The 13,101-nt window shown below is 38.3% G+C and overlaps 1 protein-coding gene across 1 annotated transcript in view; it reads right to left on the reverse strand.

Moving 5' to 3' along the window:
- Positions 1 to 13,101, reverse strand: part of RNF13 (ring finger protein 13) — a 156,392-nt gene that overhangs the window by 12,892 nt on the left and 130,399 nt on the right. The gene's annotated exons all lie outside the window — the stretch shown is intronic.

Consider the following 13,101-nt stretch of genomic DNA (forward strand, 5'->3'; position numbering starts at 1 on the left):
AGCAGATTAACAAACTGGTAATTTCTTTTTTAAACTAAGAATGGGTAAGTTAATTCTAAATACTGAAGAGATGGTTAGTGTTTTGTGAGTATATTTTATCCTAAAATAACGTGTAACTACTGCTAACGACTAATTATAGCCTGAACAACACGTGCAGCTTATTTAGACTACAGTGTGTCAGAGTGTACTCTCTGCAAAGACAGAGTATCTACTCCTCACCGGACCACACATTTTATTGTAATATACAAAATGTTATATTGCGGGCGCCTGCGTGGCTCAGTCGGTTAAGCATCTGCCTTTGGCTCAGGTCATGATCCCAGGGTCCTGGAATCGAGCCCCGAGTCGGGCTCCCTGCTCGTCGAGGAATCTGATTCTCCCTCTGCTGACCACCCCCTCACTCGTGCTCATTCTCTCTCTCTCAAAAATAAGATTAAAAAAAAAAAGAAATGTTGTATTGTGATAGAAAGCCATACTTTCTATGGAAGTATATATTTGTAAATATATAAAAGTAAATAAATATATGTATATTAACATATATTTTAATATGTATAAAAGTAAATTACACTTGCCCTGTTTCCACTGCATTAGAAATTCTTTGAGAATGGGGGTCACATTTCTGATCTGTAAGTATTCTAAAATGTCCATTATAATAACAGACATACATTGACATTTACTTGGCAAATACAGAATAAGTGCCTGCTAGACACCATGAACTGTACTAAGGAGCTTAAAGGAAGAATAGGGACTCAGAGGTAAACAACAGGGAAAGGCCAAAAAAACTATACAGAGGTACGTGGCCGGCACAGGAAGTAGCTCATCTGGCTAGAATTCAAGATGCAAGCAAGAGAACAGGATGAGGGTAGCGGTATAAGTTGGGGTCAGACCATAAGGTCCTTATTCTAAAATATTAAAGTTTTTTTTTTTTTTAGGGGGGAGGGGTGGGGAAAGGGGAGAGAGAGAGAATCTAAGCAGGCTCTACACCCAGTGCGGAGCCTGACATGGGGCTCTATCTTACAACCCTGAGATCATGACCTGAGCCGAAATCAAGAGTCAGACGCTTAACCGAGTCACCCAGGAACCCCTAAGTTTGATTTCATTCTTACATATAAGTGATTCTCAGAATAAACCACAGAGGTTTTCTTGCTGTATATAATTATGGACAGGGAGCTCCTACTACCAACACCAAACACAGTGGCTGGTCAAATATATGCTAATGCAGAAGGAAAAATAGTTTTGGACACATTAAATTTGAAAACTGCACACGTTATCCAGGCAGAAATGTCTGTTAATTAACTGGAGATATGGGACTGGACTGGAGCTCAGGAGAAAGGTCTGTATGGGACATAAAAGCATGGAGGTCAACAGAAAACAGCTCGCTAGGAAGAGGCAAGAACTAAGGAGAAAATAAACTGATATAAAACCCACAGATCTGTGCCTAGACACAGAAAGCTCTCAAATGTTTGCTATTTTTATAAGCAGTGAACCAAACATATGGCAGCAAGGAGATTCCTATTCTGCAGAAGACGACGACTAAAAGTACTGATGACTGAAGATACACAGTGCTCCCAAGTGCCTACTCAACCTACAATCAGCCAGGACTGAGAAACATGCATATAAGAGAAGCTACTGATGGCAGTGAGTTGCATACGTAAAGCGTATGGAAGCAGAAAGCAGAGAAAGGTTGAGAATCTCTGGACCACGCTGTACCTTTTTTACCACCCCCCCCCACCCCCAAAGGCAGAAACTGTAGCCTAACTTTGTTAATGTTTCATTACTTCTTTCTAGTTGTGGCCAACATGGAACCAGTTAATGACTAAATTTGTTTAATGACTAAAATAAGTCACACAGGACGATCAGCCTATGAAAATGTGCTGACACAATACTATTTGGAGAAAAACATCTTTAAATAAAAGTCATAAAAATAAGTCATGGGTAAAGAAGCCAAATGAGGCAATATATGTGAAAGCATTTCCCATAACAGAGCACTAAACAAATGTGATTTGTACAGTTAAACAGTTGATTCTGAGTAATTGAGAGGAATAATCATCTAGTAAGACACAAAGCAGACACTGTCACATAACTACACATTTCTTTTTCTTCAGAAGTTAAGACATTCTGAATATCTAACCTGGCCTATGAGATTTCAAAGATTCTATGGTTAACATGAGACTAGCCTTACTTACTCTGGTCTATAATAATTTGTGCTTGAAAAGTGAAGATTTTGCATTATTTTCTTCTCACATCTTGTACTTAGGGCAGGTGCTATCAGAGGGGTAAGTTAAGTGGTTTGTTCAAGGTCACACATCTAATCATGAATAAAACCAGGTCTTTAAGTTCAAAATCTTGTATTCTTTCCACCACACCATTTTGCTGACCTCCTAAAAACTAACTGCTAACTTCCACATTGGTATGGGATTCGTAAGAACTAGTTACATACTCCCACTCCCTAATTACTATAGGTATGATACAAATTGCATAGGTCAATCAGTGCTAGAAGAAAACCTAGGAACCAGCTATAGGAAAGGAAGGGACTTTTGATTCCACTGGAATTTTGGGGCTCTCTATAATTCCTAAAATGGAAAAATTCCTACAGGGAAAAGAACTAATATCTTTAACACTCTTCACTGATTTCTACTGGATTTCTGCCCCCGTCTTTTTTTTTTTTTTTTTTAAATAGGCTCCACATCCAACATGGGGCTCAGACTCACAACCCTAAGATCAAGACCTGAGCTGCAATCAAGAGTCAGACGCCTGACTAAGTCATCTAGGCGCCCCACTACTGGATTTCCCTTTAGACATAAAATCCAGTAAGAATACATCATTCCTTCCTTTCTTTGCTCTTTTAGAGAAGTTTTCAAACATACACAAAATGATAGTGACCATTAGACCACCTCATGTACCATCACTGTGTTTCAATCTACTATTTCTGTTAGATCCACCTTCTACTTTTTTCCTTAAGTATTTCAAAACAAATATTGAGAGGTAACATTTTACCAACGCACACCTTTATATATCTCTAAAAAATAAGGACATTAAAAGAATATAATCACAATACCATTATATCTAACAAAATGAACAATATTTTCTTAATATCATCCAATACCCAAGACATACTCAATTTCCTCAGTTGTCTCAAAACAGTCTTTTTACAGATAATTTATTCAAACTGGTATCTCAGCAGGGTCCAAACATTGCACTTAGCTGGTAACTTGTCTCTTTCAATCTAAAAATACTCTGCTCCCTTTGTGTACCTTATTTGTTAAATAAACTGGATCATTTGTCCTGTAAATTTGTCTGCCTTCTGAATTTGGGTGACTGCATAGATGACTGTTTGTTAAGATGGTTATCGTGCTACAGCAGTCATTCTACGCTCAGACCCGAAACTCTTCTGGCTCAGTGGCACCTTCGTGCAAATTAGGAAAAAAGCAATACTACCTCAAGGCACATTATTGCTATCTGCCAAAAAATAATTATTATCACAAATAATAAAAATCTGATGACAAAAAATGAATGATAGCTTCCCAAAGCTGTGCAGTTTACACCCGTACAATTTTATATTACAGCCTGGATTTAGGATGTGGGGTAAGATAATTTCCCACAAGTAAGAAAAAGTGGGTGGGATTTCTTTTTGATAAACTGGCTTATTACTTCAGTCTATAACCTGAAAGTCATAAAAAAAAATCAGTTTTCAGCATTACCATTATCCTTTCATAGTGGAGAACCTGACAGCCTTTCATACTCTCAGACTGTGTATGTAGCCCCAACCATCTGGGGATCAAGCTTAAGGTTTTTGGCAAAGAAAAAAAAAACTTTTAAAAAAAATTCTATGTTCATACGGAAACCATTCTGATGATATCCTTTCATAATTATGGCAAAAAAAGGGAAGACTTTTTCACAGAAAACAACAACTATCAAAATGTGTTTAGTCTGTTTAGAGGAAATTAATCCGTTTACTCATTGGTTCTAAATTTCTCCTAATTTGGTTTATAGCAGAATCACAGGTATGGTAAGAACAAAGTTTTTACACTGTCCAGTCATTTGTGCAAATTCACAACTATTTAGTGTCAATGGTTACAACAGAGGGCACGTGAGCAAAGGCTGGCGCACTGACAGCTACTGTAAGTTTAGTATTTTTTGGGCTAGTGTAACTGAATTTAAATGGCTTGTGATTTAACAATGATTTCGGGCAAATATCTGGGTTCCTACTAAGTAAGTGCCTTGCTAGGTATGAACGTTTTGTAGAAACTGAAAATATTATAACCTACACAAAGAAAACATCTTCAAGATGTAGGCTAATAAATAATTTTAAAATGAGAGGCCTAATTTTATGTATTAGGAAGTCACAAAAAGATGGATTAGGTCAAGATGTTTTCTAAACTATCTCTATTCAGTATTTAAAGAAACCCAGTGTGAGATCTAAATTTCATAAGAAACTTGAAATATGACCATTTCTTCTTGATTTATGTTCACTATTGTATCTCTAATGTTTAAGTAGAACAGTGTGCCTGGAGCACAGTAAGTGCCTAGTATATATACTGGAAAGCATGAATAGATATTTAAATATGGAATTAACTATATAAGTTAAGGGGAGTATTTTTGAAAAGCATTTTTAAAAACCAATCTGGATAAATCAGTAATATTAACAAATAATTCTGTTAGTACTAAAATACAAAACACAGACCTCACGTAAAATTGGTGGATGTGATCAGACCCTAAAACTTTCTAAGAATACTGGACTGATCTGGAAATGTGTAAAATAATAGCAATTCTCATATAACTCATAGGATGGTAAATTTGTATACACACCTTGGAGTTTGACACTGTGCGTTACATTTGATGACGCACATATTCTGTGACTTAGCAGTTTCACTTCTGGGTAAATCAGTGATCCAGAGAAATAGACGCATATAACCCAGGTGTGAAGCAGAAGCGGTGGAAGAAATAAAAGAGGCAGGAGAAGAGACTTCCAGCATGTAAGGAGCTTGGGAATGTCACTCCTGTGCGTACCGCCAGGAGAAAACCGAATAGACTGAAAATCAACAACTCTTCTTAGATCTATAGGATTGAGGTCACAGAGGAAACTGCCTCTAAAACTGGACAGTCGGATTGGCAGATACAGAGAATCACAACTTATTAGAAGAGAAGCCCAGGAGGGGAAAAACAAACAAACAAACAAAAACAAAAAAACCGTATGGGAACCCACATCAGGACAGGAGAACATAAAATGTAATTGATAAATTGCTGGAGGCTCAGTGTGGGCAAGTATGAGAGAAAAAAACTCTAGGGGAGGTTTTCTGGTACAGCATGGAAGGAGCTTAGAAGTCATCACTCTGTTCTCACAAGTAAAAAGCGAGCAAACTGAAAAATCAACAGTCCTCGGACGTCAGAGAAGTGAACTCACTGGGCAAAACTGCTGCCTCTTAGACAGGTAGATACAGAGATCACAACTTACCAGAGCAGAAACCCCCCTGAGCAGACACTTCCATGGGAACTAGCACTGGGGTAGGAAAACCTGAACAGTAATTAACGAACTGCCAGAGGCTCCGTGTGTACAAGTCTGAGAGTTTAAAAATCCAGGGGAACTTGAACATTTTGTTAATTCTACCTTGTGGAAACCAGGCAAAAACCCCATCAAAAAGAATAATTACAGACCAATATCCCTGATGACTATGGATGCCAAAATTCTCAACAAGATCCCAGCTAAAAGGATCCAACAGTACATTAAAAGGATTATCTACCACAACCAAGTGGGATTCATCCCTGGGATGCAAGGGTGGTTCAACAATCGCAAATTGATCAGTGTGATAGATCATATCAACAAGAAAAGAGTCAAGAACCATATGACCCTCTCAATTGATGCAGAAAAAGCATTTGACAAAATTACAGCATCCTTTCCTGATTAAAACCCTTCAGAGTGTAGGAATAGAGGGTACATTTCTCAATTTCATAAAAACCATCTATGAAAAGCCTACAGCGAATATCATTCTCAATGGGGAAAAGCTGGAAGCCTTTAAGATCAGGAACACGACAAGGATGCCCACTCTCACCATTACTGTTCAACATAGTACTAGAAGTCCTTGCAACAGCAACCAGACAACAAAAAGGAATAAAAAGTACTCAAATTGGCAAAGAAGAAGTCAAACTCTCTTCACAGATGACATGATACTCTATATGGAAAACCCAAAAGACTCCACCCTGAAATTACTAGAACTCATAGAACAATTCAGTAATGTGGCGGGTTACAAAATCAATGCTCAGAAATCAGTTGCATTTCTAAACACAATGAGACTGAAGAAAGAGAAATTAGGGAATCCATTCCATTTACAATAGCACCAAAAATCATACGTTATCTCAGAATTAACAAGAGACGAAAAGGATCTATATTCTAGAAACTACAAATCACTCTTGAAAGACATTGAAGAAGACACAAGAAGATGGAAAAATATTCCATGCTCATGGATCGGAAGAATAAACATAGTTAAAATGTCTATGCTACCCAGAGCAATCTACACTTTCAACACCATCCCGATCAAAATACCAATGACATTTTTCAAAGAGCTAGAACAAACAAGCCTAAAATTTGTGTGGAACCAGAGAAGACCCCGAATCGCCAAGGAAGTGTTGAAAAGGAAAAACAAAGCTGGGGGCATCACGTTGCTTGATTTCAAGCTATACTACAAAGCTGTGATCACCAAGACAGCATGGTACTGGCACAAAAACAGACACATAGACCAATGGAACAGAATACAGACTCCAGAAATGGGCCCTCGGCTCTATGGTCAACTAAACTTTGACAAAGCAGGAAAAAACATCCAGTGGAAAAAAGACAGTCTCTTCAATAAATGAGCGCTGGGAAAATTGGACAGCTATATGCAAAAGAATGAAGCTTGACCACTCTCTCACACCATACACAAAGATAAATTCCAAATGGACGAAAGACCTCAATGTGAGACAGGAATCCATCAAAACCATAGCAGAGAACATAGGCTGTAACCTCTTTGACATCGGCCACAGCAACTTCTTTCATGACACGTCTCCAAAGGCAAGAGAAACAAAAGAAAAAATGAACTTTTGGGACTTAACCCACAGAATGGGAGAAGATATTTGCAAATGAAACTACAGATAAAAGGCTGGTATCCAAGATCTATACAGAACTTCTCAAATTCAATAAACAAGAAACAAATAAATCAAAAAATGGGCAGAAGATATGAACAGACACCTTTCCAATGAAGACATACAAATGGCTAACAGACACATGAAAAAATGTTCAAAATCATTAGCCATCAGGACATACAAATGGCTAACAGACACATGAAAAAATGTTCAAAATCATTAGCCATCAGGGAAATTCAAATCAAAACCACATTTGCCAGTTAGAATGGCAAAAATTGACAAGGCAAGAAACAACAATTGCTGGAGAGGACGTGGAGAAAGGGGAACCCTCTTACACTGTTGGTGGGAATGCGAGTTGGTACAGCCACTTTGGAAATCAGTGTGGAGGTCCCTCAAAAAGTTAAAAACAGAGCTACCCTATGACCCAGCAATTATACCACTGGGTATTTACCCCAAAGATACAGACATAGTGAAGAGAAGGGCCATATGCACCCCAATGTTCATAGCAGCATTGTCCACAATAGCTAAACTGTGGAAGGAGCCAAGATGCCCTTCAACAGACGAATGGATAAAGAAGATGTGGTCCGTATATACGTTGGAATATTACTCAGCCATCGGGAAGAATGATTACTCAACATTCGCAGCAACATGGACGGGACTGGAGGAGGTTATGCTAAGTGAAATAAGTCAAGCAGAGAAAGACAATTATCATATGGTTTCACTCATTTATGGAACATAAGGAATAGGAGGGAGATCAGTAGGAGAGCGAAGGAAAAAATGAAGGGGGGGTAAACAGAAGGGGGAATGAACCACGAGAGACTATGGACTCTGGGAAACAAACTGAGGGCTTCAGAGGGGAGGAGAGTGGGGGACTGGGATAGGCTGGTGATGGGTATTAAGGAGGGCACGTATTGCATGGAGCACTGGATGTTATACGCAAACAATGAATCATGGAACACTACATTAAAAACTAATGATGTACTGTACGGTGACTAACATAATAAAAAATTTAAAACAATTTTTTTACCTTGTGGAGCTCTACCAGGTTCTCAGAGCCAATATGGAGAATAATCCCCTTGGACTTCTGACAGGGGAGGGGAAATGTAGCCATTCTGAAAATTGCCAGAGCATACTGTTCTTAACAAGCCTACCCTCAAGAAAAGCTATCTAACCAGACTGTAACCTACTGGGATTTTTTATCATAATCCGACATGGCAAAAGGCAAATACCCAACTCCAACCTCTATAGTCATCAGGTCCCACCAAAGGCTGGGAAAAAGCTGAAAAGCATTTGTGAAGTTCACAGGCCAAAGCTACAGGCTCACTAAAAGACAGACATAATCACAGGACTACAGAACACTTCCCATCACCCCCCCACACACACCTTATGACCACACCACCAATGACCTATTTTCTGGAGTTCCTTTCACTCTGAACGTCATGTTCGGCTTTCAACAAAAAATTACAAGGACAATAAAAGGCCAAACACACAGTTTGAAAGGACAAAACAAGCATAACCAAACTCAGATATGAAAGGGATATTGGAACTATCAGACCATGAATTTAAGACAACTGTGATTAACATGCTAAGGGTTCTAATAAATAAATAGACCACATGAAAGAACAGATGGATAATATAAGCAGAAATATGGGAATTCTAAGAAGAATTAAAAAGAAATGCTGGTGATCAACAAAACACTACCAGAAGAGTGACTCTGATAGGCTCATTAGCACACTGGACAAAGCTGAAGATACAATCTCTGAGCCTGATGCATCCACAGGAACCTCCAAAACTGAAAAGCAAAGGAAAAACTGAAGAAAAAAAAAACAACCCCAGAACAAAATACCCAAGAACTGTAAGACAACTTAAAAAGGTATAAGAGATGCACAATGGGAATTATCAGGAGGAAAAGAACAGAAGCAGTATTTGAACCAATGACTGAGAATTTCCACCATGTTAATCTAAGACAACAAACCAAAAGTCCAGGAATATCAGAGAACACCAAGCAGAACAAAGTAAAAAAAAAAAAAAAAAAAGAAAGGAAAGAAAGAAAGAAAAGAAAAGAAAAGAAAAAGAGAAAGAAAGAACGAACCCCCCAAACCCCTAGACATATCATATGCAAACTGCAGAAAATCAAAGATACAAAAAAAGATTTTGAAAGAAACCAGAGGGGAAAAAACACATGTACAGAAAAAAAGATAAGAATTACATCTGACTCTTCTCAGAAACCATGAGAACAAAAAGAGTGGAGTGAATGTTTAAAGCCTTGAAGGAAAAAACCCACCAACCTAGAACTCTGTACCCTACAAAATTATCCTTCAAAGCAAAGGAAAGTAGTGATGCCAGCAAGATGACAGAACAGGAAGCCCTAGATCTGCCTGCAGCCATGGAGACACAGACTTAACAATAAAAGACCAAATGTCTCCGTGAGAATCTAAAAAAACAGTTCAAAGGTTTCTGTACCCCAGGCATGGGTGAAGCCAACAGCATCAAAGCCCAGTAAGAAAATTCATGACACTATCCACTTCCTCAGGGCAGAGCCCCTCTTTCCTAACATATATTTGGGAGGAAACCCCTAACGCCTATCTTCTACCTGGGGAGGGAAAGGTGTAGAATGTATGTCCAATGTCAGAATTTTAGAGGGGCTGCCCAAGGGAACAGTTTGTCTTGATGTGTCCAAGTACTGACAGGAATGGGGAGCCAGGTCAGGGATCTCTGAGAAAAAAAGAGAATTAACCATGCACTAGCGTCTGCAGTACTACGGGCACACACGAGGTAGAGCTCCAGCATCACAATTTACTCTACCATGACAGGCTGCAATATTGTACACATACAACAGGGGGAGCACCTTGAGCACAAACTGACAAAACTCTTAAAACATGCGGTTACACACTCTTAAAACAGGCGGTTACACACACATCCTCTCTGGGATGTACACCCAGAAAGGGCTTGAGGAGTCTCCATATCTCTAGTTGGGGAGAAAGTCCTCTGTGTTAGAAACCAGACTGTAAAATCTAGGAGAGTTGGTTGATTCTTCAAATGCCCAAATCCCGAAAACAAATTATAACAAGATACACAAAGAAGCAGGGAACATAACACGTTTAAAAGAACAAATTAAGGGGCGCCTGGGTGGCTCAGTCGTTAAGCGTCTGCCTTCAGCTCAGGGCGTGATCCCAGTGTTCTGGGATCAAGCCCCGCATCATCAGGCTTCTCTGCTGGGAGCCTGCTTCTTCCTCTCCCACTTCCCCTGCTTGTGTTCCCTCTCTCGCTGGCTGTCTCTCTGTCAAATAAATAAATAAAATCTTTAAAAAAAAAAAAAAGAACAAATTAAATCTCCAGGAACCAAACCTAAAGAAAGAAATATGTAAGTTGCCAAAGAACTAAAAAGCATTGTCAGAAGGACCGTCAATGAATTAAAAAGAACAAAGACAACTAAACAAAATCAGGAAAATGATTCATGAAAAAAATATTAATGAAGAGAAACTCATATGAAGAAGAACCAAACAGAAATTCTGGAACTGAAGAATACAATAAATGAACTGAAAATCTCATAGAGGGTTTCGACAAAGACTTGACCAAGCAGAATTCGTGAACTTGAAGATAGGCCTTTGGAAATTACCAAGGCAGAGGAGCAAAAATAAAAAAGGAATGAATAAAAATGAAGAGAACCTAAGGAACGTTTGGGACATCATCAAGCAGAACAACATATGCATTACTGGTGTCCTAGAAGAAGGAAGGGAAAGGGGCAGGGAACCTATCTGAAGAACTGGCCAAAAGTTTTGCCAAATTTGGGAACAGAAATGATGGCCTTACAAATTCAAGAATCTCAATTCCAACAAGGATAAGTTTGGAGAGACCTACCTCAAAACACATCATAATCAAACTATTAAAAGTCACAGATAAAGAATTTTGAAAGTAGCAAGAAATNATTCAAGAATCTCAATTCCAACAAGGATAAGTTTGGAGAGACCTACCTCAAAACACATCATAATCAAACTATCAAAAGTCACAGATAAAGAATTTTGAAAGTAGCAAGAAATTGCTTTTAGATTATTAGATTTCTTAGAAGAAACGTTGTAGGCAAGCAGGGAGTAAGATAATATGTTTGAAGTTCTGAATGCTTTTAGATTATCAGATTTCTTAGAAGAAACGTTGTAGGCAAGCAGGGAGTAAGATAATATGTTTGAAGTACTGAATGAAAATAACTGCCAACAATATTATAGCCAGCAAAAAAGATTTTCTTCCAAAAACGCTGGAGAAATTAAGACTTTGCCAGATTAAAACAAAACAAAAGAAAACAGAAAACTCATCACCACTAGACCTGCCCTATAAGAAATGCTGGAAAGAGTCCTACAAGATGAAGCAAAAGGACAATAAAAAGCAACATAAAACCATATGAAAATATAAAATTCCTGGGGCGCCTGGGTGGCTCAGTCATTAAGCATCTGCCTTCGGCTCAGGGCGTGATCCCAGGGTCCTGGGATTGAGCCCCACATCAGGCTCCCTGCTCAGCGGGAAGCCAGCTTCTCCCTCTCCTGCTCCCCCTGCTTGTGTTCCCTTTCTTGCTGTGTCTCTTTCTGTGTCAAATAAATAAATAAATAAATCTAAAAAATTTTTATTTATATAATTCCCTTGTAAAAGTAAACATACAGACAAATATAGACTCCTATGGCATTGCAATTTCAGTGAGTAAATCACATAAAAATCTGGTGTAGAATTTTTTTAAATGTAAAAAATAATTATAAATCAATGTTAATGGATATACGCAATATAAAAACAATCTGCGTAATCAATAACAAAATGTGAGAAGGCAGAGATTTAGAGTGGTTTTTATACATGACTGAAGTTATCAGTTTAGAACAGATTATTTAACTAAGATGTTTTGTGTAATTGCAATGATAATCACAAAGGAAATATTGATAAAATATACACAAAGGGAAATGAGAAAGAAATCAAAATGTGTCACTGCACATACACAAAGCCAACCAAATACAAATGAAGATAGCAAGAGAGAGAAAGAGACACACAAAAAAGCTATAAGACAGACAGGAAACGGGCGCCTGGGTGGCACAGCAGTTGGGCGTCTGCCTTCTGCTCAGGGCGTGGTCCCGGCGTTATGGGATCGAGCCCCACATCGGGCTCCTCCACTAGGAGCCTGCTTCTTCCTCTCCCACTCCCCCTGCTTGTGTTCCCTCTCTCGCTGGCTGTCTCTATCTCTGTCGAATAAATAAATAAAATCTTAAAAAAAAAAAAAAGAGACAGGAAACAAACGAAATGGCAATAATAAGTCCCTCCCCATCAGTAATTACTTTAAATGTAAATGGACTAAATATACCAATTAAAGATACAGATTGGCTGAATGGATTTTTTAGTTTTTAAACCAAGATCCAACTATATGTTGTCTACAAGAGAATCTGTTTACATCTAAGGACACATATAGGGTAGAAGTGAAAAGTGGAAAAAGATATTCTATGCCAATGGGAGTCTAAAGATAGCAGAGGTGGCCACAATTCTATCTGACAAAATAGAATGTAAGATAAAAACTGTCACCAAGAGACAAAGACACTATAATAACAGAGGCTCAATTCACTAGGAAGACATAGCAATTATAAATATATGGAACCTAACATTAGAGCACCAAATATATGAAGCAAACACTGACTAAAGGGAGAAAGAGACAGCAACACAATAGTAGTAAGAAAAAATACCTCACTTTCAGATATGGATAGAACCAACACACAGTTCAATAAGGAAACAGAGGATGTGAACAACCCTACAGACTAACTATACAAAACAGACATGGTAAAGAACACTCCGACCAGTAATGGTGGCATATACATTCTCCTCAAGAGTACCTGGAACATTCTCCAAGATAGACCACATGTTAGGCCACAAAATACATATAAACAAATTTAAGAAGATCGAAATCATATAGACTACTTTCTCTAACACAAGAGAATGAAACTAGAAATATATAGAAGGAAAACA

This window comes from Ailuropoda melanoleuca, chromosome 6, assembly GCF_002007445.2.
Source record: "Ailuropoda melanoleuca isolate Jingjing chromosome 6, ASM200744v2, whole genome shotgun sequence".
In the NCBI taxonomy this organism is placed as follows: domain Eukaryota; kingdom Metazoa; phylum Chordata; class Mammalia; order Carnivora; family Ursidae; genus Ailuropoda; species Ailuropoda melanoleuca.